The sequence below is a fragment of the Lissotriton vulgaris genome, unplaced genomic scaffold (genome assembly GCF_964263255.1).
Source record: "Lissotriton vulgaris unplaced genomic scaffold, aLisVul1.2 SCAFFOLD_906, whole genome shotgun sequence".
Lineage (NCBI taxonomy): Eukaryota > Metazoa > Chordata > Amphibia > Caudata > Salamandridae > Lissotriton > Lissotriton vulgaris.
The window spans coordinates 598,572-622,715 of NW_028244452.1; the positions used below are offsets into that span (position 1 = coordinate 598,572).

Below are 24,144 nucleotides of genomic sequence, written 5' to 3' on the forward strand. Positions count from 1 at the left end.
CCTTTTTCTTTCGCTTTCAGAGTCCTGCATTCTCCCATTCTGACGCTATTTTTGTTTTCCTTTTCCCCCTTCTTTCCCTTGTGTTTCTTCTTCCCTCTCTTGCTCTCAGTAAATGTAAGAGGTAGAAAATAAGTGCAGTGCCCAAAAATAAGTGCCTGTGGGCCGTGCCGCTCAAATGAAGCACTGGCTGTGTTTTGGATCTTAAATGTGTTACCATTTCTTTTCAATATTCTGATTGATGTTGCAAGGTATCCATTGCCTAGGTGGAACTTCTCATGAAACTAATTTCATCAACAGCAAAACCTTCATTGGTAGATTTGGGAAATGTAAGTAGATGCTTATGGTGTCTGTCATTGAAATATGTTTCCATTTCAATAAGATTGAAACAGGGAATCATTATTTGAAGAGTTTGAATTAGAGCAAGTTGGTGATCTGCAAGGGAGCTACTCTGGAAATTACGGTCAGTGTGTGTGGCTGTGACAGAGGCACTTTTTCTTCCTCTGAGTGTGACTGCATCAGGCTACCGATCTCATTTTAGAGGTCATATGTATTGGGTGCCTTCTCTGTTAGGTGCACAAGAGCCAGCATTCTTCACCTTAGCATGGGGCCTGACGATGTTCCCTCGCCATGCCGGAAATGAATGCTCATGAAGTCTATTTACTTCATAAGATTGTACTGTAATCTGCCTCCTCTCATTGCAGTGGAGAAGTGTGGCTCACCGGTTAGAGGTGGCAGACCCAGAAGCAGAGGTCGGCCCGGGACCAGGGTTCAATTCCCGACGCTGCAGGGTACGGAACCAATGTCAGCGGGCTTGATAAATCTCGCCTCGGTGCCTAGCTAACCATGGGTCCCACGCTGCAACTCTGGGCAATAGCTTGCTTAATCTCCACAACGGCCCCCTCGCTGCCGGGGAGGCCTGGCTTCCCCTTGGGGATGCCCAATAGGGACCATCTCACAGGGAAAGCCAGGACGGGTTCTCCAGCGGCACACAGCGCTAAGAAACCCTGTGGTGAACGTGCGCTCTACAAAGTCATACTAACATAACATAACATTGCCTCCAGCCACATCCATCTCCAGGACAGAGGGAACCCCCCTCACTTTAATTCAATGCAACCACATCTAATTTCATCACCAGTGTCTTTAATACATAGGATAGAAGGGCACCATATGGGTTTCATAAGCAATATTAGGAATGTAATGGCAGACCCAAAGATAAGCATGATCAGATCATTTCTCACATAAATTAATGTTGGCCAACATGCACTTATATGAATGGTGTGGCAAGGAAGCAGATCTGCAAAACGAGCTCCAAACAAAAATTTACAAAGCAGTTTTTAACCTCCCCAATAGTGCTTCAGCACCGCAAGTAAGGCTGGAATTCGGTCTGCAAAACCAGAGATATAGGAGCATGAGCGGCTTCATAAAACTGTGTCACAAATTAAGATCTGCAGATCCGGATTCGATGGATTGGTTAAACTGGGAAGCTATAAAAAATCAAGGAGCAACTGGAACCCCTTGTCCTTGGGGAAAATATCTGAAAACCTGCGTGAAAGAGCTGGGGCTGGAAGGAATTTGGGAATCTGTGACGGACAAAGCAACAATAAGTAGACTAGCCAATAAGGCAGCAAGGTCGAAATCTTTTCAAGAGGACAAAGCATTACTGCTCAAGCGGCGACATGGTTGGACCATAATTAACTCCTTCAAAGCCGGACACCCGCTTGCATATTTAACCTCTCATTTTAATGTGCACATAAAAAGAGCCTTCATGGCCTACAGGATGGGTATACACAGTTCAAAAGACTTAGCACCTTCTTGGAAAGGGAAACACCAGACTGAGAGCTGTAGACTTTGTGGCTATAAAACGGAAACATTAGTCCATTTTATGTGCGTTTGCCCGGCTCTCCTGGTACAACGTCGAAGATTACTGAAACAGATCTGTAACGAGTTAAAATTCGTACCTGTAGGCAAGCTGTAACTTGCTGGCTAGGAGGGAGTTCAATCATTTTAGTATGCCGAGGAACAAAATTCCTGGCAGAAGTGAATAAATGCTTGAGTTTTGTGGAACAAGGACATGATGATACAAGCGGTGTAATAACTCTGCCCTGATCCCTAAGACCGGTAATCCCTGCACTAACATGAACCAAACATTTTGACCTCTTAATGCCGGTGGGAGTTTACCCGAGGAAGCTTGTTTTAAAATTGTGTTATATCATTTAACAACTGAAGAGTTCAATCTTCTTTGTAGTGGTAATTGCTTCTTTTTATTATAATATAGACTTGTGGAAATTGTAATGATTTTAATGAATTATGCAATAAACATTCTGATTCTGATTCTGATTCTGTATGAATGAGAGAAGGGGAAGTTCTGCTAGGAGAGGTCCAAGAACTGATAGATGACTTTTGGATTACAATGCTGTATGAGTTAGTGTTCCTGGTAGAGGTCTCAAAGGTGGTGCATCCAACCTGGATCATGTCTCTGGTTGAATACTTGAGACTGATTCAGGACCAAGTTTGGCAAGTACATATGTAACAGAGAAAAGGGACCGGTCTGAATAATGGAAACCTCAACTTCGACTGTGAATAATGGAATGTTCCTGCCCCAGTGAGCCGATGTGCCAGCGCCAATGGTTCTTTAATAGACGGCACCTTTATTTCTGTGCATTTTGTTTTTAAAAATGTGCTGTCCCTCTATAATTGAAAAAGCATAAAATAATCACTTGCTCGAAGGTTTGCTCCTGATAAAAGGATGGGGCTGGAATACTGTGAACAATGGGGTTATAGATGAATTAATGAACTGCGACAATTGTTTGGTGTGGTCTGTTTGACCTAATAAAAGTGTAGCCAAACCTTTTGAAGACCCTAACATTGTTAATATATCCACTGCTTTACTAGAGTAGGCAGAGTAGGCTTCATAAGGTCTGGACTAGAACACTGTGATAGTGATGAAGAAAGAAATATCTTCAAGCTGCACCACAATTATTGGAATTTGAATCATTTATAAATTTTTATCAGTAGCAGCAACTTAAATGCTCACTACTTGGGCACAAGATTTCTTTGTTCACATGGTAAACTTATCACATCTCTTTTTCCAAGCTTCTCAGCAAAAAGGACAAACAAGTACATTGATGGTTTTGCAAAAGCCCACTTCAATGAGAATCTGAACGAATTTTTTTCTCCATTCATCCTGTTATAAGCAGACGTACAAAATGAAAACAACTCCAACTAGTCTGATGCTAGTTGCAAAGTTGGGAGGTGCTGTATTCCTCTGGACCTGGGCCGTTTTACACAGTACAAGATACGAGGCAAGATGGCGGCCGCTTGAACGGCCGGTGCGGTACTGCAGTGAGGATACAGACGGAAAACTTGCCCGGGACAAAGTTACATGCACGGGGAATCCACATTCCGAGACTCTGAAGGTGCATGCTATCGGAAACGAAGAACCAGGGTTGAATATTACTCGCGGAAGAAAGCATTTACCGGCTTACGGAGGGCTGGGTGGGATTCTGACTCTCACCTGTGCCTTGGTGGTGAAATTGATCCTACGGGCGGTTCGGCTGACTCTGAGGTCTCTACCTGCTACCTTCGCCTTCCGCATTGCTGAGAGACGGAGTCGGTGGCGAAGTCAGCTGCGGAGTCAAGCACGGAGTCAGCCGCTGAGGAGAGACCCGACACTGAACAACGGAGGCGGCTGGGGAAGCGCCGCTCTACGCCAGCAGCCAGAGCAGAATCAAGCGCGACCGAGGTGCTGCTGCAGCAGTAGGTTCAAAGGGAGAAAAGAAAGCAAAGCAGCACATGGTGATTGCAGCCAAGCCAGTCAAGCAGCGAGGTGCCTTAGGCAGAATACTCTGTCTTTAATGGCGCCCAAAGTTAACCAGGGGTCCAAATCAACGCAGAGAAAGAAATTGCAAAAAGAAGAAGCTGGTAATGCAGGTAATGCCGCCCCCGACAACTCTTGCAACGATGAGACCACCACCTTACCTGATGCGCAACAAAAAACGTCAGCAGGGGGCTCCAAAGACCCGGTTGGCGGCTGCATCAGTTTTGGACCTCCTGGTAAAAGCGGGTAAGGAGAAGGGGGGCAAAGATATTGGTGAGAATAAAACACTTGAGATTATAAATGACTTAAACCAGCCGGGTTCCCCCAAGACCCAAATACCAACCCCATTATCAACAACAGGAACAGTATTGGAGATTAAGACTATTGAGATAAATGAAGTTGAGAATGAAGCTGAGAATGTAACTGAGGCAGCAGGTCTAAATCCAGCCCCTTTATTAAATAAAAGTGGTGATGCTATAACTGAGGCACAGGAGCTGGACACAGGCACCCAATTCACTAGGGGAGACACCAGCAATGCAGATGGAGCATTACCTGAACCCCTAAACCCCCTTACTACTAAAGATGAAACGATACTAAATGGCGCTATCGGAGGGGGAGGCGGCGATAAAGAAAATGATCCCAGCGAGGCATTCTATTCAGTTTCCGACGGAGGAGAATGGTCTGATGAGGATGAGGAACGTAGCTCCTGTGTGGAGAAGGACACTGATTTGGAGGATAATATCCCGACCACAGCCCTGAGGAAAATAAAAGCTGACTGGAGTCAAGAGATGGAATACCAGGAGCATCAGGAGCATCAGGAGCTCACCTGGGATCATTCCTCCACACAACCGCTACTAGGAAGCCCTCATCTGGAACAAACTCAAATGTCACTACTTGAGACAATCCACCAGGAGATATTGGCACACCGTGAGGAGACACGTCAAGATAGTAGAAAATCACAGGCTGCCATGAGAAAAATGCAGGGGGTAGTGAGAAAGCTCTCCAAGGCATGCGCCACCACTGGGGATAGAGTGTCAAATCTAGAGGAGAGGGTGGTCGCTACAGAGACTGAGATGGCAGCTGCTACGGTTAAAGTCGAGGCTCAATGCTCCCAAGTTATAGACATGCAATGGAAGCTGGAGGAGATGGAGAATCGTCTCCGAAGGAATAACCTTAGAGTCCTAGGAATTCCGGAGGGAAGAGAAGGGTCAGACATCCGAGCATATATCGTGAAGCTTTTCCAACAGGCTTTCCCCGAATTGCCCGGATGGGATTGGACCAAAGAGATACAGAGAGTCCACCGTATTCCCTTCAAAATAAGAAAAAATACTAAAAGAGACAAACCCAGGGCAGTGCTTATTTTTCTGAAGAAATTTGTACTCCGGCAGGCAATCTCGGAAAGGGCAAGACCAGATGCAAAGAAGAACTGCGATGGTGTTTCTTTCTTTGTCCGCCCTGATTTTGCCACGTGACAGTGGAAAGACGCTGGCGGTTAAGAGGGCTAATAAAGCCTTTTCAAGAGAAGAAACTCCAAGCCTTCCTAATAAACCCAGCCCAGCTTAAGAATACAACTCCAACTAGTCTGATGCTAGTTGCAAAGTTGGGAGGTGCTGTATTCCTCTGGACCTGGGCCGTTTTACACAGTACAAGATGTCATCTGCCATGTCAAAAAAAAAATTATTGTAAGATGTAAAAGTGAGCTAAAATATTGTTAGAAGTAGATGTCTACCTGAGAGATTTTGCATCATGCAATATGGCCACTGTCCCATAGGTTCTTAAGCCTACTAATGGCTTACTTGACCTTTTGGAATTTCTTTGGTCCAAGAAAGTGCTAATGTGCTGAAGACGTTATCAGCATATCTCTTATAACTGGAATTAAATTGGGAGATTCTAAATGATTTATTGAATCCTAGACATGTTAGTTCTCATTTTTAATTGACATATGTTCTTCCCTGAATTTATTAACAAAATAGTCCAGTACAAGGACCAGCCTTACTGTTCTGCAAATTTAATCAGGAAGTTCAAGCTCCATGCACGGTGTCACGAACGGTACCCAGAAGTCCTGTGCAGACCACCCAATGTGGTTTGTAGATGTAGACTTCTACTTCCTGTCATGAAACCTTTTCAGCCAAGCTCACTAGTTAGTTTCAAGGAAATAGAATTAGTTCTAATGTTTACAATAGGTGAAACTTATTTTGGGTCAAGTAACTTAACCAAATCAGTTTTTTATCTTTCACTACATATTAACTTTGTTCAGGATGCAGATTTTAATGGAATTATTAGTACTTCCTTTATAGTGGTTCTACTGTCTTATGTTATGTATGTCATATTGATTTATATAGCGCACTAATCACGGGCGCTTGGGCAGGTGTATAGGTGTGTGGTCCCCAAGGTGATTATACAAAGAGCTAGGTCTTCAGATTCTTGTGGAACTCAAGAAGTGAGGAGGAGGCTCTGATGTGTTGAGGGAGGTCAAGCCATATCTTGGGTGTGATATAGTAGAATGGGCATCCTCCAGTTTTGCTTTTGCGGATGCAGGGAATGTGTGAGAGTGAGGCAGAGTGTAGGTGTCTGGTGGGTTGTTAAAAGTGTATGTGGCTGTTCAGGTATTTTGGTGCTGTGTTGTGTAGGACCTCATATATCTGCATGAGAAATTTGAAATGTCTGCGCTTGTGAATGGGGAGCCAGTGAAGCTTCCTGAGGTACGGTGTGAAGTGGGTGTGGCAGGAGAGGTAGAGTATGAGTCTTGCAGCTGTGTTCTGGATGGTCTGGAGTCTGTGTAGGAGTTGATTGGTGATTCAGGCAGTGAGAGTGTTACTGTAGTCCAGCCTTATGTTGATGAGTGCTTGTGTGACAGTCTGTGTGGTGTTCTGAGGCAACCACTTGAGGATTTTTCACAGCATGCACAGGACGTGGAAGGAGGTTAGAATTGTAATTTCTAAGATATTGACTTATAATGTGTCAGAGTTCATGATCTATGCGTCTGACACATGTTCTTCTCTAGCCTTCCTGCTCTAGAAATTTCACAAAGCTATTCTTCTTACATAACTAAGTATGGGGAAGTCGCTCCTTGGTCAGGTTGACATAAAAAATTGCATTACCTAATTGGTCAACTACGGAGAGTCATTCTTTCAGTCTTTCATGTTTATCTTTCAGGGTTTCTCTTTCACCACTTCTCTTCACTTTGGGAATGTTCATTTTTTATTATTTCAAATTAACGTAATTCAACAATAGATGGACAATAACAACGTTTCTGATGCCTTTCTAAAAGCTGTCCGACAGAAATAATAATTTAAAGGTTACCAAGGGGTTCTTATACATTTGATAAGAACAAAATCAGAACAAAAACATAACAGTTGCCACAGAATAGGACAAGACGGAAGAAATGATCAATCATTTTCTGAGACAAGGATGAGACCAACAACTTTTATCAATCATTGCTTAAGAAAGAAGAAAACGAAAAATGTGAAGAAAAAGAGCTGACTTCCTTCTGCCAATTATAAAGCATACATACCAGACATTCAACAAACATGCAGGCAGCAGATGTATTGAAAAGCTAGCCTAATTTGCAGTTTTTAAATACAAATAATCACAGGAGCAATTCTGGAAATCTATGAACGGTTAAGAATATCTGGACTGATCCAAAGTGAAAAATCTACCCATGGAGAATTTCCATGAGGTGGAAATTATGGCAAATGCAAATGATGGATTTGCACATGTAACTTTATTGCTGCACGAGGAGAAATGTTTTCCATGTTTAACACCCCCTCCCTATTAATAAGTGGTGCATGTATCGCCAGGAAAGGAATACCTGCAAAGGAACTGTGATGAATCACAAACCTACACGTTTGACTGTATTAACTGCAGTTTGCAAGGTGGTACCTAGCAGTGGCTGCTTTCTTGCCTCTAAACCTGAAACTTGCAAATTCCAAACTTTCATCACACTGGCAAAATTTCCATTTACAGAACCACACTTCACGGTTATCTTAATCAGAAGGTTGTTTTTAATTTCATGAATTGCTGAGATGGAGTACCTATGTTCTAGCAGCTTTTGTTAGTGGTGACAATCAGCAAAAAACGTCCACGGTCCTTTATCGAGGAGTCAACATTTTTGTTGAGGAGGTTAAAACAACAATAATAAGATGCTGGGATAATTCAATTTGTTATTTAAAAAAACAACTTGTAACCTAATGAATTAAGCTTCAGTTCAAAAGAGCGTTCAATGGGTAGTACAAACAAAGGGTGGAGGGTAAGGAAAAAAAATACTTATGTTCTTTTTTTTTACCCCATTGTTTGTGAATATGGGATGGTGTACGAACTCAGAGATACGGCAGCACTTCACCCTGAGCATTGCAGCAGAACCGCTTTTTTGACTGATGGATTTGTCCTTGATAAAAGTATTACTTATCTTTTAAATACTTGAAGTGGCTCTCCACACATTTGTTAAATTGCCAAGTCACTGAAGTTCGTACACCGTATTCACAAACAATGGGGTTTAAACATTGTAACTCTAAGCATTGTCCTGAGGATGGTCTCACATATCAAGTATAACAGAGACTGAAACGTCAACGCAATGCCTTTTCTCGCTTCCTCAGTTACAAGACTGTGTTTGTCATCATATGCGTGATTTTTCATCAAACTGCTCAACATAGGATTGATTCTCTGCAAGACTGGATCATTACTGCTGTGGCCTCCATCACAGACTTCGTCTATTCAAACTACCAGGGAATAGTGTTGTATGCTAGAATACCTTTGAGCACCATTTGTATAGGTTGATTATTCTGTTTCCATTAGTCTTGAATTCTTTCATTTATTGTGATAGTCATAGGTTTTTTGTATGCCTGTTTGAAAGTATCTTTTTCCCCTATCCATCCACCCTTTGTTTGTACTATCTATTGAATTTTCTTTTGAACCAATAATTAATTCATTAGTTTATGAGTTGTTTTTTCAAATAACATATTGAATGATCCTCTTGTTCGCACCTTATTATTGTTATCTATAGATACCCATTCTCACAAGGGATTATTTGGTGGGCCTTACTTTTTTTTTACTTAAGGCTGGTTAACATATTTATTATATGATCAGTTTAGAATTTTGAAAATGTGGATTTTTACTCTGAAAGGACCAGAGTAGGCAGAAAGAGGCTTTCTTACACTTGCTTGATTTTGTCGTTGTATGAGCCAGGTTTTGAAAGTGGGGATATTGTGGACCTAACATCAGGGTGGGGTGACCAAGCAGTTGCTGAGCTAGTCTGGGTTGCAAAACGTGTGGTTAGCAGTGCTTTTTGAGTCCACACCCAGACAGCTACAAATAATGCGTTGCAATAAACCTTTTGTAGGCTATACCAAAAACTTACAGTGAGTTTAGAGCCCACACACTGCTTCCATTCCTTGTCTTTGTTATAATTCTCATTTGCTTGCTTCTTATTTGACGGTTTTTCTTCCTCTTCTTGTGTTTGTCTTTCTCCTGGAGCATATTCACTTCATGGCCATTTTAACTGACTGACTTGTATCCTTCCACTGCTCACTCTCAAGCCATTACTGGACTACTTTTTTCTTTTTAGTTAACCCTTCTTTAGAGCGCATGTATTTTCTAGCTCTCTCATTTGCTCGCTTCTAGTTCTGGCGAATACACGTATTCTCTATGCTTACTTCCTAATTTGCTGCTCTCTCTCTCTCCTGTGTTTCTCCCCATGCACTCAACGCTTCCCTATCCCTCTTGTGCTGCTTTCCCCCTGCCACCCCAGCTTTCTATTTATTTGATCCTAACCCCACTCCCTGTTTTTAAAGGTAAATCTTGTCATATGGAGTACCTGTGGAAAAATGCTGGCATTGGCCTATTTGATGAAAATCTTGTCATACAGAGCATCATACAAAATGTTGGTACTAGTACATTGGTGGCAAAACTTGGTATGAGGGAGGAAAACCATAGCAAAAGAGACGGGGCAGTCATGATAAAATACTGGCCGTGACATTAGAGGTAATTATTGACATAAGGGTCACCCATGGTGTATAGAAAGCATAACTGGCAGATTTCTGGCAATTGCATACTGAATGTAATTTTTGGTATGTGGGGGCACCTATGTCATAAGATAAGCACACATGACAAAATTCTTGCTCTGGCACAGTGGAGGTAATTAGTATATGGGGCAACTGTTGCACATTTTGAAACAAATGATGTCAATGGAGGTTTCATTGTCTTGGTACACCATGAAAGGACTTAAATATTGTATTAGCGCCCTTTCAGATCCTATGACCTTTTAGCAGATATATGTGAAAATTGTGCTTTAAAATGTACTTTTTTACCCTATTTTTTCTACATTTTCTCGACAGTGAATCAGCTCCAAAGGCTCCTTCTAGAAGAGGCCTGGTTCACTGACCTACCTCGCTCACTACAGTTCAGGACAAGGCTAACATCCCACCTCTTTGAAAGATCATGTCAGCTTCCTAATGTATAGATCTGAGTCTCTAAAATTGACTTTTGTGTTGAATTAATCATATAGGTTTTCAATTCAATTCAATTCAAAGACTTTATTTCGATCTCTGCGGATCATAACAGCATACCATAAAAAAGACAATGACAAACACCCAATACAATAAAATATGTCACCCTAAGTATGAAATCACAATCTGTCTACAGTCTTAATAGATATTATGGACCCTCAGCAGTGTCAATTATTGTAATGTCACTGGGGCTAAGGTCATGTGAAATCATTTCCTGGGAGCATTTAAGCTTCAAGGTTATATGATATTGCTTCTTGTGACATCATTGAGGTCCAAGGAAGGGTGATATCACTTCTGCTTCCTCTACCATTTTGGAGAATTACCATCCATGCACCCCTCGTGAGCATTTAAAAAAAGAACTTTAAAAAGTTGCATTTTTGGAGTGCCTGGCAACTGCCATTTGAAGTGAGGCACTCCGCTACAACAGAAGCACTTTCATGCACTTAATACGTTTTTTAAATGTACCGATCTAAGTGGTGTTGGCCATCTTACATCGGTCGAATAAAAAAAGGAAAGGTACCCATGTAATTCTGTAGGTTCACATGGACATGTATATGTCATAACACAAGCGTTCACCTCTACTACAGAAAGATGCAAACGTCAACAGAGGCTGCATCATTGTGCATTTTTGCTTCTTTTTTTGTGCCAATGCTGCACAGTATTGGCAAAAAGCATTGCCAAGTCGGCATAATTGCTTTGCCACTGCTTATTTCTCTTTGTCATAGAGGGCCAAAAAATGAAGGGCTACGCTGCACCCCAAATCCTGTATTACTGTGTTTCTTGATGTAAATAGTGAATATATGTTAGTTTTGTTCTGTTACAGAACGCTATCCAGTGTTCTGCTGTAACAGACCAGGTTGCTGCAGTTCTGTGTTGTGACTGCCAGTGGCGGCCGGCATGGCTCGCGGGTGGGGGGTGGGCGCGGGAGAGTTGCAGGGGGTCACGGTGGTGTTGTGGGGGGAAATTTGAAAAAAATAAGTTTACCTTGTGGCCGTGTCCCACGTTTCTGCTCCTCCTCTCCTGTCTCTGACTCCAGGAACAGGAAGCAGGCAGCCAGGCTGCTTCCCATAAGCCAATCACAACGCTGCAATACAGTGTTAAAAGTGGTCTGAGCGCCATGATATAACGCTCAGCCGGGAGCTGGAGGGGTGGGCATGTTCTCCATGCAGGCTGTAATGCCTGTATGGAGAACGGGGAAAGTGCGCACGACTGGTTTGGGCAGCCTGAGACGGCCGACCACACAGTCACTGCACACTTAGAAGTCGGCAAACCACTCCTTCCCTGCCCTGCTCCGTGAGCAGAGCAGCCCACCCAGCCACTAAGCAGCAGGACACGAAGCATAAAATGATAATAACTCTAAGTAATTCTTACTTTATGTTTCTACTCGGCACTGCTTAAAAGCAGTGGAGCGGCGGTCCTCCCCCATAGCGGAGGAGCCACAACTGGTCACTCACTGCCAGCTCAGTGTACACTGTCTCTTGGTAGTGACGTAGAGCAGCAGCATGTCTGGAGAAAGCTCCTTGTACAGCCTGCGTGGCCCAGCACATACTAGCCTTGCGGTCGCCTCGTGCTGCTTTCTAGCACCAGAACTGAAGACTGTCTTCGAGAACCGAGTTATTCTTGCTCTGGGTTGTGTGTGCAGTGGGTCCCGCGGGAAATAGAAGGCAGCAGTAAAGCAAATTGATTTCAGCTACTCTTTAATTAGTCCATGTGTGCCCTATACATTACTTTGTGATTGCATTATTTTTAATCACACTTTCCCCGCACATGTGTAAATAGGTTAACAGTGATTGCGGTTCATTCCCTGCAAGGAAAATACGGTGTTAGCATTTTTGTAATTTTACATGCAGGGTATTTCATTGTCATCAGCTGCAAGCACGGCGGCTTTAGATTAGAAGAGTCTAGGATGCTTCAAAGCCTCTCTAGGTGTGGTGAGCGCTATATAAATGCAATTAAAATACATGTGCAGATTATAGATTCCTGCTAATTGAAACGTCACCAAAAGGTGCCACGGTGTAACTCGGGTCTTTGCACCTGTCCTGAACCCACTGAAAGAAGACAGTGGGAGCAGGGGCAGGAACGTTTCTCGTGTTTGCCAACCTTGAGAATGTCATACAGAGAAAAGGACTTAATAAAAAAGGTGTGAATGTTGTGTGAAAGATGGCCAGCCGCTTTTGTGGTAATGTGGCCTCTTCCATTAACCCTTTTCAGATACTCTGGAGGTCACTAGTTAAACATCATTGTACTGAAGAGTACACTAACCATCCATTTCTAAGCCATTTCTGCTGCTAAGGATCATGTAGCATGAATTCAGATGTCGGATACTCCAGACGTGTACATAGCCGAGTATACTCACTTTTATTATATCATATGTTTGAGTTTGTTTCATAGTACTGATGCTTAAATGTTACTACAGGTTTGTATGCACTCAAGTGTTTTGTCCGGAGAACTGCATACTTGCCACCTGTCAGAATGAGCCCCTTCCAACTTCCGTCTTTAAAAATAAATTCCTTCTTTCTTTTGTAACTGTGCTTTCTATACTTCCAATAAAGCTACTGCTGTGCAATTATCATCAAAATGGTGGCCATCTTGAACCTGTTGAAAATACCTTTCCAAGATGGCTGAATTATATTTTTCAACTTATAAGATGGCATCCACGTTGCATCTAAAAGCAATGAGACAGCCATTTTGGAAGTACAGAAAATACAGTTTCATTATGACCAATCGTCACTATAGATTTTGCCAGTGCCTGCGCAATGTTACAAGCACTGACATAGTCAAAGCAGCAAACAACAAGCACTTGCAAAACAAGACAGAGTGGTTTAGTTCTGGCTTTGCTCTTTCACGTAATCCACTTCCTATTCTTCTCACGCCTACTGGAGAACTTGCTTGACCAGGCTCTTTAATTCCATGCAGCGCCCAAGTAAAACGCTCTTTTCTGTATACTTTGGGTATAGCTAGCTTACACCAGGGTAAAATACTTTTACTAGAGCGACTCCCTTTTCACCTGAGCATTGTGTAGCTTTGACAAATCCTGGTTTATTACTTGGGTCCCTTTGCTTGCTTTCGAGGCCTCGCTCTAGATGTGTTGAAGCACATGTATCACCAGTTGAAAGAGTAGCCACAGTCAAAGGCAAAGTATGGTAATAAGGCAGTACCCCATCCACACCTTATCCTGGTCACCAGGAACACACACCGTGTGAAGCATCTGGCATAGAACCCTAATAGGAAAACATTTCAGGATAATACTGTGCCACCTATGTATTATGAAGCTATCCCATTGTAGCAGCATTTTTTCCCAGGAGGTGACTGTGAGGTATTCTGTGCTGGAAAAAACATTCTTGAAAGTTCTTGAAAGTTCCATGTAATCTGCCACTAATTGCATGGTGAGTGCTATGTCTCTGCCATATATAGGGTTAACAAATAAGAATCGCAGGGCAAGGTTGCATAGTGCACAACAGGGCACACCATGTGCTGTAGAGAGATGAGGTTCAGTTTCTATGTGGGCGACATTTGTGACTGGCCTGGAGATAAAGGCCTATGCTAGATTAGAATTTTAGAATTCGTAAGAGATTCGTGGGTATTTAAGTAACACGCCCCCATAGACATTTTAGTCCAAAGTGAAGAAGTCTCTACTCATTTTTTCTGAATGCATTGTTTAAAAATAGGATCATGTAATTTCCTTTTGTATGAATATAGATATTGAGATCATTGCAGGAAATGACTGCCAGTCACAGGAAAAGCCAACAGATGAATGGGCCTGTTGACTCCAGATGGGAAGCAGCTTGGCATATCTCCGATATTAACAGTTACTTCATTTTGCAAGCAGAATAACAGCCATATTTATAGGATGTTGTTGTCTGTGATACTGTTGTTGTTGCCCTTTAACTGATATTCAGCTACCGCAATCTAAATATTTAAACAATTAATTTTACTGTGACTTTAAGTTCAGACTTGCAGACTTTCAAGAAATATTTTTCACAATATTTGATAAATGCTTCAAAAGGGATTTAGTGGTTTGTCCCTCATGCAATACAAATACAGAAAGACACTTATCATCAAGCATTAATTAAACCCACAACACTCCTTGTTTTTGCCTATCAAGCAATTGGAGAAGATTCATCCTCCTTTGAGAATATACCTCAAAAGCACTAGAAATTAAATCTTATTTAACAGTTATCCCAAGTCCTTGATAGTGCCACTAATGCCTATGTTAAATAGATTCATAACATATGTTCAGCATATAACATACATGCGACCACTTGCCTAGGTCTTCTAAAGGCATTGTCTGGAATTCCAGATGTATGTTCACATCACTCGCCTGGACTTGAACCAGAGGGAAGAGCAGAGATAAAGGAAACACAGCAGGGACATCAATGCAGGAAGTGGAGGAGGCAGCCAAGTTTCATTGGAAGGAAGCTAACACAGAGATATTTTTATTATTTCACATATAGACTCCTCGGTACAGTTTGAATGGTCCCGAGCAGGAGAGATTTGTCAGCACAATACTTAAAACCAAAGCCCTTGGCGACTAGTTTGTCCAATCGACACTACAACATCATGCGAGCCTGCATTCTAAAGCATGCAATATCTGCAGATTCCCACCAAGAGCCATACTTGTCCTCAGCTGTACCCTACTCAGCGTAAGAGTTTTGCTGCAACTTCAATATGTAAATGCAATATATAGAGGACTAGTAATAAGACTCATGGTACGATAGCAAAAAGTACAGATGTAATCATGCATGTCATCCTAAACGTGGTTGTTACAGCACAACAGATGCTTTGCATCAATTGCACTCAGGCTCTACATAGGGTCGTCTGCATGTGGATTGAAGATGAGATCGGATAAAAGCGGCTTTATAGTTCAAAACATATTCACCGTGAGACATCTGCTATTTTTCTGTAGCTTTTTTGGTTACCTGTCCATCTGACATTGATTCCTCTTTTTAAGTTCTGGCCAATATATGTCTCATTGTGCAATACTATTATCAACCCACAGTTGTGAAATGCTGTGGCTATCAGACTGAATGAGAAGCATCCACCCTTTATGAAAAGCTCAAGAGGTCCTTAATTGAGAGAACCTTTTTGTACCTGCTGCAAGGTGTTGGCCTTTCCTATGCAGTACCAAGTTGGCCCCTCTTGGCGTACAGGGCCACTGCTAAGAACCACACAACTCTTGGCACTTTGTCGGCACAGTCACTTCTACTGTGGCCCTAATTGGCATATGGGGTCACTGCAATAAGGTGTTATGGGGTTGACAATGCTCCCGCTCAGCACTCGATTCACAGGTCCGTCCACGGCTTCCCTCTCCTGGCATACAGGGGTCGCGGATCCAATCATGTGCACAGGCAACAGCCCTTTCAGTGCACAGCCATCTCCTCACTCTTCGCACTGGGAGTTCTCTTGGCAGCCCTACCCTCTGGACCTCGCTTTCTACAAAACTCTCCTCTTCCCCACAGGTCACATGGCCTTGGCAAGTAGGCAGGTGCTGGTGCTCAAGGCTTCAGGGTAGGTGGTCTTGATTTCCCTTAGTGATGTCCTCTCATTCAGCAGGGAGACTAGCAGGCCCTGGACGCCAGTCCTAGTCACAAGCAGAAGACTTGCATAGCTTTCCCTCCCTACACAGCCCATCCTGTGCTTGGCAGGTGATACATTTTGGGGTCTCAACTTCCCTTTTTTATAGTCAATTTCCAGACACCAAATGGGATTGGGGGTCTCGGTTTTGAAGTTTTATGTTGGCGTTCTGCTTCTTTCGAAGTGTACACTTTTCTCTCTCTTCTTCCTCTTGCAAGGCTGTCTGTCAAAGCAGGAGAGACTCTGAAGTTGATAAACCCACAAAACAGGCCCTGGGAGTGACTAAAGTTCACACCTGGATGTTAGCCACAGAGATATGTGCATACAAAGATTAATCCAGAGCTCCCAGCCATGCTCCTTATTATTCTTATCAGCCAAGTTTCCTTCCTGAGATGTGTGCAGGAACTATCATTGTGATTTATCACTGAATCAAAGAGTGGCCTTTTGAAGTGTATAGGGAGAGTCTCTCTCTCCCCTCTCCAATGTGTCCCACCCAGCTCACAAGAATGCAGCAATACACAAATTTGTCTGGGGTGGGGGGATTCCTCTACTCATCATGTTTTCACCAGGCAGACCTTTTTTCATTAACTTAAGAGTAGACAGCTTGAGAGAGACATAAACTACGCCTGTGCACCAGGCTCTTCACACCATTTTCATGGTTCCTTGATCAGCAGTGTGGATGGTGCTTTTTATGATAACAGAGTTGATGGAAAGTGCCACAGGAACTTATCAACCTGTCATTTTACATGCTCGAGAGCACCAATTTGGGCTGTGGCATTGTTGGCAACATGGGGCTAGATGCTCCTTCAAAGTTGCACCAGTATTCGAGTACTTGTGAGAATGCTGCGAATGAGAACAGCTCAAGACAGGGTGATGTGGCATGGCTAATCATGGTGAATAGTGCAATGACACCCTTCCAACCTGGGTCATCCAGATATAACCTGTGCCTCACAGGGAATTAGAATGATGTTTCTAGCCATTTTCCTCTCTGTTTTTTAATTTTTTTTTCTCTTTTTCAGACATTTATGGCTTCTTGCTCTGCATCTTGCACTTTCGTTGCTGCAGTGACATTATGCTAGACTTAGATTGGGCCTCCTCACTCTTTTCGCTGGGATTAAATGTTGCCCCATTGCTACTGGTGCCCTATCACTAGGAGTTGTAGCGCCACTTGCCTTTTCTCTAATGGTTCTCTCCTACATCATTAGCTGTCTTGTTTTATAAGACATATTGTGCATACAAGGCAGGAGTGGCCATTGCGGGTATCAGGCTTTTTCCCTAGAGGCTGGAAGGGTGGGGGATGGTTTTGCAGATGTGGGGGCTGTTTTTTGTTACTGAGGGTCGGTTTTGCAGAGTTGACCATTCCCCAGTGCTTCATAAAAGTTTGCCAACAAACAATATTTGCCCCAGTTGATATGTTAACCTGGTCATGGTAGCGGTTTAGGGCACATGAGGACAAACAGAGAATATAATGAACTTTTGAAATTGTAAACTTTTTATGCTCTTTCAGGCAATTTTACATCAAAAAGAAAGTCTCTCTGTTACACCAATAAATAGCCACCCCTTATTTTTTTTTTTAAGTTCGAGCATTATGTTCATGAAACTGCATGGACCAAAACTGTACACAATTACATAAACAAAAAGACGGGGACATGAAAGAGTTGCCGTGTGACAATAACAGAAATAAGGGTGATGCATACTTGGTTACTCAGAGAAAAACTTGAACAGAAACATAAAGTGTCATTACTGGTAGATGGGCCTTGGCAATCAGCATAGAAACAACCACCTTCAAAGAAATCTCATTTTCCCTCAAAGAGAAAATTACATTGTGATATTAGATATAATCTACAGACTCATAAATAAGGTATTGGCTGACAGTGCTCATCATAAAATATCAGATTGTCATTGTCAAATAATACATTCAGTAATTTTAGAGACAGCTCCTAGAGTAAAAAAACTTAAATTACAATTATTTGATGACGGCTCTTCATCTACTATTCATACAATATCCTAGTCCTTTGCAAACATTAAGCTGCTTCAGTTTATGCATGTTACTAAATTAAGTTAAAATCACTCTTGCACATGTATGTAGAGGGACATTTCCAATAAACATGGATAAAATGAATAATAAATATAGATATTATAACAAGCTAGAGGATACTGACCAAGTGTGTTTTACTTTAGCGAAATCGAGTCAACGCGAATCTTGAAGAACGTTGCATTACTTTACAGTGATTAGAAGTGAGTGTGTTAAATCGCGAGCAAACCTTGGAGTTTCATAAACCGCATGGACTCGCCATGAAAAGGGTAGGTTATATTTGGGGTGGAGGGGGAGAAGAAAAAGGGAGTAAGCAAGGTGATGGGAACAAATGAGCACAATGTCTAGCCACATCCTGACTTAAAGAAATGCAGAAGCTGATGCTTTAATTTAACATTTTCCACAGTATGAAGTAAAAATGTATCACAAAAAGCTGGTGACGCTTAATTCCGATGGGTGAAAACAAGGGGGCTGCGAGAGAAAGAGAAGGGAAGAAATAGAGGGAGACAATCAACACTTGAAACCTAAAGGGATTGCATTGATTACCATAATACCCATTTACCAAAAGTTGTATTAGTGAAATTGTTGGCTTTTTGTAGTTCTCTACTTTGTCTACTGACCACCTATGGCGGTGCCTTGTGGGCAGTGCACACAAGGCTTGGGATTTGATCTTGGCATGTGCTGGCAGGTCCTGGCATGCCATACTGCAAAGTAGCTTCATGGCATGCCCATGCCCTGAGAATACTCTGCAAACTGCATGGTTTTAGACCATGCCCAGTAAGTCATGACTCTAAATGTAGTACTCCTGCCCACAGTAACCCGAGTGTTGCTACACACAGGGCATATCCTGTGCAGTTCCCTTGCCCACAGTACTCAGAACCAGACCTTTTCCATGAAATGCAATGAATCATATCAACGAAAATAGACGTTTTGTTTTATGTTTACGTGTGATTTTGTGAAAATAATGTAAAAAAATAGATTCAAAGCACATAACGAATTAAAATAACCGCTACTGATCCATTTCCTAACACTAAACAGTTATTGGGCGAGAAGGTTTTCGAATAGACAGTTGCCACAGTTTTGCCTATGTAAGACTACACCATATACACAGGGGCGTAACACAGGCTCCCGCAGCCCCGTGGTGCGGGGGGCACCGAGATGCATGGGGGCCCTTAGCGCAGTACTCAGGTTTGAGAGCTCCAGGTTAAATCCGGAGCAGGGGCCCCTCCGTGTACCTTATATGGGGGGCCGCCTTAACTTTCATTGCGTCACTGCATATACATGTAGAGGAGGCGCGACGTAGACCTGAGCCACAGTGCTGCGTCAAACAGCTGCTCTTCGCAGGGGTCCAAATTGGACTCGGCTCTGACTTTGTCTCTGCAAAACAAGAAAAAGTATGAAATCCCACCATTAGAATAACCAGAATGTAGATGGGTTATTCTTTGTTATAGGTTTATTTCCAGTCACATTGAAGATACTGCTTGTAGCATAAATACCATGAAAATAAGCCAAATGTGATGGTGAGCGTAAAAAAAAGTGTAAGGAGACAGGAGAGAAGCACAGCTTGAGTGGGCATGTGGCTGCTAAACAGCAGCGAGGGCGAGATGAAAGAGAGTGAGTTGAGAGGGTGCAGCAGTGGTTGGGAGGCTGGAAGATTGAGGGGAAAGAAGAGGAAAGTAGCGACCCATGACAGTGAAAGCACAGGGAGATGATGAGGTGAAGAGGAAGAAAGAGGTGGAAAGTAAGTGAAGGTACACGTCTTAGGTTTCTTCTTTATTACAGAGCTTGAACGCAATGCCATTGTGAACACAACAGAGTGCGTAGAGTGGATCTGGTGACCTTTACAGCTTCGCACCAGGATTGAGATCACTGGAGTCTGAAGAACTCCACTACAGTGTGACCTTCCAGCACTACCCCCAGTGTGCATGAAGCTGATCACAATGTCGAATTAGACCTAGTCCAGCCTTTGTGGCCGACTTCAACTCTTAAGCAATTTGTAAGGTTGTTTAACACAGAATGTCATTAGATTGGAGTTTTCCTACAACCCAAAGATAGCTTTTGCCAAAAGAAATGAATGTTGTCGTATACATGCAGTGTGTGATCAATCATCATTTGTAGATGCAAGGACCAAGAGAAAATGCCGTTAGATTTAATTAAAACAAGTCAGGTAAAACATGCAATTGGCAGATGTTGTGGGCAGAACGACTAGAGAAGAGCTGTCTGAAGTCCATGGTCCTGAAGGGAAACATCATTTACCACGAAGGACTTACCACGCATAACGTTTACCACGGGTCACTCACCACGCAAACGTCTTTTGAACGCGGGTGCCTTCAACGACCGTCTTTACCACGCGAGTGGTATTCCTTCTGCCTTTACGATCTGCGTGGGCTTGGGGGGCAGAGGGGGGGGGGGGAGCTGGAGGGGCTGGGGGGAGGGGGGTGGGGGGTCTCCCCCCCAAAAAAAACAAGCGGATATTAATAAAAAAATTAGAAGAAAACTTTAAAAAAACGCTCTACAATGCCTCAAAACGAACACGGAAAGAGCCTCACCGTCATAACAGAAGTCCTTTATCAGTTTTGATAGACGTGTTTTGACGCTTGTTTCCGTGGTCGGTGGATGAAAGGGCTGATGGTGAAAGACGCACAGGGGACAGATAAGAAACTAAACTTTGATAAAAAAGGTATAATTAAGGGGCATTATGAAAAAAAGAAAAAGAAAATGTAAGGGAATCTGTTGTTTTTAATTGTTTAAAACATCGATCTTTTTCCTTCGTACTGCATGTAGCCTATCACTATCGTTATGTAAATTTCAATGGGACGTGAGATGTTTCGTAACGTGATTATTGCGGTGTAAAAACATGCGTAGTAAAATGCTGCGTGGAAAAGACACATGCGAAGTAAAATTCGCGTGGTAATGCCATGCGTGGAACTTGTAATCGTGGAAAAATCATATATTCGGTCCTGAAGCCTGAATAGAATAGTCGAGGTTCAACTTCAAATCATGTATTTTATTTTATTTATTGTGTCTTTCAATAGCCCTACTTCACCAAGTGGTACTAGGACATTTTACAATCAAACAACAATGGCATATTATTGGAGCATAATAGGAGTAAAAGTCACATAGAATTAATCAATATAACTTTTAAAAGTGGGGTGGGGCGAAAGGTTAGCAATAAGGAACAAGGGTATCAATAGACTATTTTGCAGAGAGCAGGGGATTAGAGTGTGGGTTCGAACGGTTAAGTTTTTGTCGTGAGATGGGTCCTGAATAGAAACGTTTTAAGTTGCTCCCTGAAGGTAAGGATATTGGGTGCCATTCTTATTATTTTAGGTAAGGAGTTCCTAAATGAGGGAGCAGCACCAAAAAAAGACTGTTTTTGAGCAAAAAATTATTTGAATAACTGAAGTTCCAGCAGTAGGGAGGATCTGCTGCAGGATTGCTTGATTTCACCTGACATTTTCAGTAGATCAGAGAGATAACTGTGCTGAAGTTTTTTGAAGATGATGTATTCAATTTTGAATTTGATTCGGCCCTCAAGCGGAAGGTCTTTTAGAATGGGCAAAATGTGGTCCAACTTCTTTTTGTCAGAGATTAGGCAAACTGTGGAATGAAAGGTCATTTTCAGTGGGTGGAGACTGGTAGTTGACAGACCAGATATTAAAACGTTTCCCTTATCAATTCTAGAGATCACTAAGGCTTGGGCTGCCACTGTGAGTTGATCGGTGGTGAGGAGATGTTTTATTCTTTTAGTTTTCTTAGGTGGAAGTTACCTGTTTGGGATAGTTTCCATACCTGTGATTTCAGGGCGAGCTTGCTGTCTATAGGAAATTCCAGATACTTAATCTTGGGGGCCAACGAAGGCGGACACCCATAGTGCGTTAGTCTGGAGATTAGTGAAGGATAAATTCTGTTAGCTGTCTTGCGTGATATAAGCAGGAACTCCGTTTTTTTTCGTGGGTTCTGTTTCAGTTGGTGTACAGAGGCCCAGTTGAATACTGAATCTAGACCCTCCTTGAGTGCAAGGAAATCTTTATTGGATGAGATTTGTAGTTACATTTAGGTATTATCTGTATATTGGTGAAGATTTGTGTTGTCTTTTCCCAGCATTAGTTAAATAGGATGATAGGAGAATCAAACTTTGGGGAATGCCACACATCGTGTTTTCCAATCTGGAGATGTTGGAGCCAACTTTAACTAAATGGAAATGTTCCAAGATGAACGATTTGAACCAATTTAGGACTGGTTTTAGTAGCATTGTGTGGCCCACTGTGTAGAAGGCTGTGTACAGGTCCAGGAGAATTAAAAGGCAATAATCGTCATCATCCATTATTTTTTGAAGATCGTCTAGAACCTTCATAGTGGCTGTTTCTATGCTGTGATCTTTCCTGAATCCTGATTGGCATGGTTCTAGGAGTTGATTTCTTACGATGAACTCATTTAATTATGTGGCAACAAAGTTTTCACTGGTTTTGCCAAGCCAGTGAAGATTTGTGATTGGCCTGTAGTTATACGGCATTGTTGGGTCGGAATTCGTTTTTTTCTAGGATTGGAAATACTTGACCGATTTACAGGTTACTGGTAAAGGTGCCTTACAAAAAGGAGGCATTAACCAGAAGCAACCAATAGGGGACAAGAATGTGAGAGTTAGATTTAACAAAGTTTTCCCGGAGGGTGCGCTGTGGTGCCTCGACGCCAAGATGGCAGACGTGGTCCTCTGAGCTCTTGCCTGGCTCTGGCAAAAGACTGACCTCCTCGGTGCTGGTGTGCCCCATTTGAAGCCAAGACATTGATTCGGGTGCCTGCCTGGCCCCCAGAGTGGTGGGCGCTGCAAAACTCCCCACAGCATTGCATTTTCAGCAACCCTGGTAGGCCCTAGAGACGAGCTGCATGCAATTGAAAATGGTGGCTCGGGCTGAGGGCTCTGCCCGAGGCTGACCCTGTGGCCCCTGGTGGAAGTTTCTGAGGCCCAGGTCAGCGGTAGAGAAAGGCCTGCCCATCTGAGGACCTGTGGGGACCAGGTAGTGGAGAGTGCCACAATCGGCTGCTGGATTCAAGACTGTTGCATGTCTCTGAAGGGTGAGACCCCTCTCCGGCACATAGCAGAGGGTGGTGCCTAGGCCTGGTGCCTAATTGTGGCCCCGGGCTGGAGGGGTGCCAGTAGAAACAATATGGGACTGAACCTCTGGATGCCGATGCGCCCTTGTTGATTGCTCCTGAGGTAGTGGGAGGTCCCCCTCATGGCCTATTGGGACCTTTGGAAGCTCCCCCACCTTGACTCTGCACTAGGGTGCAGACCCAAATGCACTTGCGGGGTAGCCGGGGACGGAGCGCAATCCCAGACTGGGCCCTCTGCATGAGGGACTTGTGGCTTGGGCGTTGGATCTGGGGGCTCGGTATGAGACCATGTTGGAGAGTCCTTGAACGTGCGGTGAGTGCACCACAACTGCATATGGCCCACCAGAGAGAGAGATCCTGTCTGGGACCTGAGGGGGCTCCCACCTGCGGGACACCTTCTTCCTCTCCACCTCCCGAAGGGAGACCCTTTTGTTCTTCCAGCCTCCAGGAGAACAGATAGTATTGGCAAGATTGTGGAAGATCCCAAAGTTGTACAGGACATTAAGTCCACAGCATCCATTCTGAGACTGCTGAGGGACTGACTGTTGTGCTGCCCTCGACACTGGCTCGGCAGAGAAAGTGGGTCAGGCCCCCATCCACTAACTGTCCTTACAGTCCTGTCAGTTGGAGTAAGAAGGAGCGGGCCCTTAAAGTCTTGGCAACCGATTGGTCACCTGCAGTAGCTGGGCCCCAACAAATGAAGCAGCCTAAGGCACAAATGGCTGCGATAATGGCCCCAAACACAAACCAAAATGGATAAATACACTGCCCTCACTGACGGTGAGAAGGGTTTTACGAGGGATCGGGAGAATAGCAGAACTCAAACCCGCACAGCAGAGATAACACGTAAGTAATACTGCAGGCCATCCAGGACTCCAAAAAGGTACTGGAGACAAAAATAGGAAAGATGGGTGTTTACGTGGCCCTACTGAGACAGGAGCATCAGAATGCAGTTGACCAGGTGATAGAGGTGAAGGTCCAGTTCTCAGAACTGGGAGACATGGTACAAGAGCTCACTTCAAAGGTAGTTCACCTAACCAAGATATCTAAAACTCTCAATGACTATGCAGAGGATGCCAAAACAGGGCCCGTCGCAACAA

At 43.3% G+C, this 24,144-nt stretch overlaps 1 protein-coding gene across 1 annotated transcript in view; it reads left to right on the top strand.

Annotated features, from left to right (window-relative positions):
- LOC147667242 (disintegrin and metalloproteinase domain-containing protein 12-like) overlaps positions 1 to 24,144 on the top strand; it is a 705,308-nt gene that overhangs the window by 514,016 nt on the left and 167,148 nt on the right. The gene's annotated exons all lie outside the window — the stretch shown is intronic.